The sequence below is a fragment of the Nelusetta ayraudi genome, unplaced genomic scaffold (genome assembly GCF_046127955.1).
Source record: "Nelusetta ayraudi isolate G7.1 ecotype Tasmania unplaced genomic scaffold, CSIRO-AGI_Nayr_v1 ptg000011l, whole genome shotgun sequence".
Classification (NCBI taxonomy): domain Eukaryota; kingdom Metazoa; phylum Chordata; class Actinopteri; order Tetraodontiformes; family Monacanthidae; genus Nelusetta; species Nelusetta ayraudi.
Window position 1 is genome coordinate 18,684,295 of NW_027466061.1, and position 6,000 is coordinate 18,690,294.

Sequence of the window (6,000 nt, forward strand, 5' to 3'; positions counted from 1 at the left end):
TTATACAATTAAGCAGGGACACTGCAGTTCTGTTCCGACGTGACGGATTTCACCCCTCCGCAAGTGTACAGAACAACGGGGTAGACATACTTAATCAGCAAGTGCAAATCCCATCACATACAACTCTTAACTAAGCAAACAGGGCGACAGGGTGACGAGGGCCTCAGCCGGAGGCGACCCTTCAGCTTTATCCTGCTCCCCAGAGTGACCCTCTCTGCTTCCCTACCACCTCTTTCCATCCGTTGGGGGAAAAAAAGGAAAAAGGGAGGCTCCGTGTGCAGCCCGGCAAAATGCTACAAAGACACGTTGTGTAATGAAACAAGCGCACATCTGACAAGTGCTTGCCTCCGCCGTGCAGGCAGCAACCTTGGAGAGGGGTTGGCAGGCCGGGCAGCTGGGCGGTCGGCGGGCAGGAATGCAGCCGAGCTCAGAGGGAAACACTGACGGTGGCGGCCCGTTTTAGTCCAGAGAGAAAAATCAATATTCCAGAGTCCATCAAGGGATTTTTTTTTCCCTGTGTGTTCCAGCTATGTGAAACCAGGCTCAGAGTGACCCCTGGAAGGAGAGAGAGAGAAAAAAAAAAAGAAGTTAATGCCTAACTTCTTTATCTGTGTTTTACTGCCAAGGGTTGTACCTCCAAATCAATACACGATACACAAATATCACAGAGCTCCATGTTCTAGACAGAGTGGTGACGAGAGCTTGAGAGTTAGTCTGCTTCACACCAGCTGGCTGCCGGAGGAGGGGAAAAACAATTTTCAAGCGATAGTCCAGTCCGTGTTGAGAAAGGCAGGTTTTTCATTAAAGTCCCTTGTTCTGTGTATTCTATTATCTTGAATCCAGTGGAGCAGGATCAGTTATTTCAATTAAAAAAAAAGCAAAACTGTTTTTGAACTTTGTGCTGAAACTGAGGCCATGTTGCACATGAAGATGATATATATATATTTTTTTAATTCTCTGAATCGCTTTCAAAAATAGCTGAGTGAAAATGTTGGCATCTATGTGGAACCACTGAAAACGCTGCAGTACTGATGCCAGGCCTTGTGTGGTGCTGTAAGGGTGCTCTCATGGTGCCACAAGCTGAAACCAGAGAGAATTTTACCGTTTTACAGTGGAGCCTGATGCTTTAGCAGCAACGCGGCCTCGGGGCCTCAAACAAAATTTCGGACAGGGCTGTTGACACTAACCTGGAAAGGTATAAACGCCCCTTGTGACATCACAATGGGCTTTCTTTAAAAAAGAAAACAGAGAGGCTTGAACATTTTTAAGAAGCTGGGCAAAGACAGAAGTTAAAGAGTGACTTTTTACTGACAGGGTCGAGACACATATAACAATAGCCATTTAACATTGATCATTAAAGGTTGTTTGATAGTACAAAGGCCTGCCTAATATTGGACACAGACATTTCATCCAAACAGTTCATCCAACTTTACTTATCTTGGCATAGATTGACATAAACTTTTCATTGGAGGCGGCACTAATGAGACTTTTTTTTTTACAGTCTTATTACTGCCAATATTTTGATCTCCAACCGTAACAAAATCTCCTGTCCAGCCAAAGATTCAAGAAAGAAATTTCAGTAGTTTATTCCAGACGACCCGTGTATAATTTTTTTTGTTATTTTTGCAGTCATGCTCCTAATAGTTACAGCTGTAGTTTCAACTTTCAGTGCGCAGCCATGAGAACTAGTGAATCTCAAACTTTCCCAGTTAACTCGGAACAAAAGAAGTAAATGTGGTAAAAAGTAATCAGAATCTTTTTAGAATTGTCTAAACTCGAATCAAAAGCCCAAACTGACACCCGCAGAATATTTTCTTCCCACCAATCCTCAGCCCCACTCCAACATCAAATGCGGTTAATATTAAAATTGAAGGTCTCGCCGTGTGGCCGTGCGGCCCTGGGAAGACGACATCTGGTCCTGGACAACAGACGGACGATTTTCCGAGCCGTCGCAAATTCCCTTTTTGCCGGACGGCTCAAACTTTGGATGTTTACAGCAAACACTCGAGACAAGCCTCGCGGGTTCGCTCTTCTCCGTGCGTCCGCGCCGGCTCAGATAGTTGATATCTGACACTGTCTGCTTCTCCGTCCTCGCAGACCTTGTAACGAATCAACAGAAGCAGCCCAGACAGATAAAACGCCACATCGCAGTTTGTGAGGCCTAAAGCAGGTTCCCCCGTCCCCAACCGGCGCTGTGGTGAGAGAAAGGAGCGTCCACTTAAGGAGAACAGACATCCAAACCTACCCCCCTCACCCCTCCACCCCCCCTCTGATAGTAACTGGTAATCTCTGAGGTCGCCCTGTCAGTCAGGTCCTGGAGACAGATGACATGCGGCCCCTGATAGGCTGTCTCCAGCGGAGGAGACAGCAGCAGCAGCCGCGGCGCACGGGCTTCTGGGACAGAGAGCAGGAGCAGAGGCGATGGACGGATTGGCGGGGTGTGGGGCGTGGGTGGTGAGTTGGGGGGGTGGGGGTGGGTGGGAGAGATGAAGACAAGGTAGGTCAGGCAGACGGCGTGGCAGAGGAATGCCAAGGCAGAGGGGTGGTGGAGGTGGAGGAGGAGGTCAGGGAGAAGGTCTCCCGATGAGCAGAGAGACGGTTCTCTGCTGGAGATCGTTGCAGGGCTGACAAAGTTTACTTAACACCAACCCCTGGGCGCTCGGGTCACAGAGGGGGGAGAAGACCCTGCTTTCCCCCCTCCCCCCACCACCCCACCGCTCAGAGAAAGACATCTGTAGAGCAGCGAAAGGCACAGCCATGGTTTAGGGCCTCCGAGGTGATTTTATCTGCTTGTGGAATCATTCAGTGATTCAAATTAGCCGAACTGGGACTCCACACCTCCACAACTCTACAGCAAGTCATCACAGTGTCTTCCATCTTTTTTTCTTTTTTTTTAGCTGGTTAGCGGTTTAGCATTTATGTACTTGGCTTTCCGAGGTTTAGGATGCCCTCGGGGGGACCCTGCCTTGCGCCGTGGCCGGATCGCTGAGATTTCAAGTCGGAAATCTTACGCGTTCATTTTGCCGAGCTCCAACCTGTGTTGGAAATCCCGCCCCGCGTTGAATTTGTCTCAACATTCGGTTGTGGCAAAAGCAGGAAGTGACTGTTGGCACGCTGCCCGTATAAAACACAGAAGTGAGAGAAACACAGGAAGTCAGGGTGAAGAGGAACCCTCAAAGTCTTTTTTATTGCTGTGATTATTTGGCTGTCGCCCAGAGGAAGCCTCACACTGTTGTTAACTGGCTAAATTGACAAAAAAAAAAAACATTTAGATTAGGTTGCTTGAATGTGGTGGGCAATAGATTCTTCAGTTGCATTGACTTTGGGCTGCGATGAAATGTTCTGGATCTATTGTATGTCTCCTCTGATGCATTAAGTAAATGCACATTTTTTTTAAGTGTTGTTTCAAAAGTGTTGTCATGAGTTACATCAGTGAAAGAAATGGCCACAGGATGGATAAAACACTCCAATTAGATCCTACGTAGCGCCAGACATTCTGTGTATTTTGCTTTATCTTGTGGTCAGATAATATTTTTTTTACAGTTTTTTGTTATCCATTTAAAGGTGTCATCATCTTGTCATTATCAGAGAGTGGATGACTATAACTCTTATCAGTGTTTACTAAGCAGACACAATGTTGGCTTATGGGATCTGAGAGGCAAAAGTGAAAATTAAATTTAAAAAAAGCTTGTTTTGCATATGTTGGAATTAGTACTATAGAAGAACATTAGCAAATAATAATTATTAATCCCCATAATGGCACACTAATTTCACCATGGCTACCATTTTACACTTTAGAAATCATTTTGCTTTTTACATCACTTCCTCATCTTCCTCTACTGCTTTTTACAATTGCTGCCACCTGTAATTATGTTTACCTCAAACGGTGAATTGTAATAGCATGCTCATAACAGCACAAACAACATTTCGTAATGCATGAACTGCAACCCAACTGTTTTCCTTACTAGAATTTGCCACTGTAGTTTGGAGCATGCTAGACGTTATTATAGCCTATGTCACCAATATGGAGTTTTATGACTGTAACAAGTCCATCCTTGTGATGTGGGGATACACCTGTAAAAGTAAAGAAGTGCTTCACTTAGATGCAGAAATGCAAACAATGTTTTTAAATTGGCCTGACTTCAGGCTTTCCTCCTGTGATTTGCGCTGTCAGAGATCATTAGGCAGCTGATGAAGTCTGTCAGTGTACACACTTTTAATATCAACTAATCCAAAACAATCTCCACTGAGCGACTAACTCACATTTGTGAGACGTTATCACTTTTTACGAGCCGACATCGCTGGATAACTTCCCCCCGCTGCTCCTCAGCTTTCAGTTAGTCTTAACATCAGCCCATAGTATCAGACGGTGCTTCCTCAATGGCAGCTACTGCCCATGACTCCTATTAGATTACGGGGGAGATTTATCGAGCTGGCTTCCAGTTTTCAGATAGGATAGCGGCAACACTTATCTCAAGATATTCCCTTATCAAAAAACAATTTGGTGAGAGAAACAGACATTAGCCCAGATTTTTTACGCTGTGTAGCTTCCTTGGTACAAGGGTCTGTTTGCTCTGCACACACACACACACACACACACACACACACACACACACACACACACACACACACACTGTCACTGCCACTCAGTTTGAATGTGATTTTGCACTTTGAGACTTGATCAATTCCGCTAACACAGAAAACCTAAATTATTGGAGTCACACACCAGCTGAGAAATATTTTGTGCTGTGGTGTGTGTGCGTGTGTGGTATGTGTGCGTGTGTGCGTGTGTGTGTGTGTGTGTGTGTGCGTGTGCGCGTGTGCGTGTGTGCGTGTGTGCGTGTGTGCGTGTGTGCCAGCATGCCAGCTGCTGGGAGCAGACACTGCAGGAGCTGGTGGGTCACCATGAGGTTACCCTGACCTCAGCTCCATTCTACCCCACTGCTATTTATCCAGAACCTGTGTAGGAGCGTCTGTGTGTTTGTGCAAGGCTTTTTTTCCCCCTCCGTACGGATGTGTGCATGCCAACGCACGTTTGTGTGTGTGTGTGTTCATGTGTGTGTGTGTGTGGCAGGAAAGCCAGACGATGGATGGCTAATTTCGAAGCAGCGTCAGGATTTTGACAGAGGTGTTTGTCAAATATTCATTTGTTGTGTGAGGAGCCAGAAGGCCGTGAGGGGGAGTGGAACAGACAGATAGCATTCAGCGCTGTTCGTATGACCCTGGGAGGAGAGCAAGAGCAGGGAGAGACGCCAGGAAGGGGAAGAAATGGGCAATAAAGCTGCACGGTGAAGCTTTATGGAGCTAATAATACAGTTGGCTCTTTAATAGCTGCACCATCTGATTTTTGAAATCCATTTCTATCATCTTCCAGGGTGTCTGATTGCTCCATGCAAAACGATGTAGCCAAGGTAAAACAACAAAAAACAGGGAAATAAAAAGTATCAAGGCTATGTGTTGTGCGCACGGATGATGCCTGTAAAGGGGCTGCAGGTGCCTGGGCCAGGGGCGCAGCACCTAGGGGCCGCGTTAACCATTAACACAGCCATATAACACTGTTACTTATTAGCGCCTCTCGCTCTTGAGACTCCCACTGACCTGAGTCACAGGTGGGACTCCCACAAGGTGTGTGTTTTGCAGTGCACCACCACGGCGTGGCTTCCACACTGCGGGACCTTCCTTGCCATGCACGGTGTCGGAGCTCGGCCTCCACCCTCACCCTCACCCCCCCCGCTCATAATTCATCCCGCCTCTTCCTCTCCCTCCCTCCATTCATCCTTCTCCGGTTCCTCCTCTCCCACAGCCGGGCTGTCCGTGCAGCTCGCTCGATATTTTCATCAGCCTTCGCTCTGACCTTTATCCCCTCCTCCATAAAACGCTGAGATGTAAATATGTGTAGTGCAAAGTTAAGAGGAAACATCTTTTGCCCTCGGTACTTTACTCTGGGGCAAAAGTCGAAGGTGTAGAAGTAACTAATGGGTGACTCACGGCGCACACGTA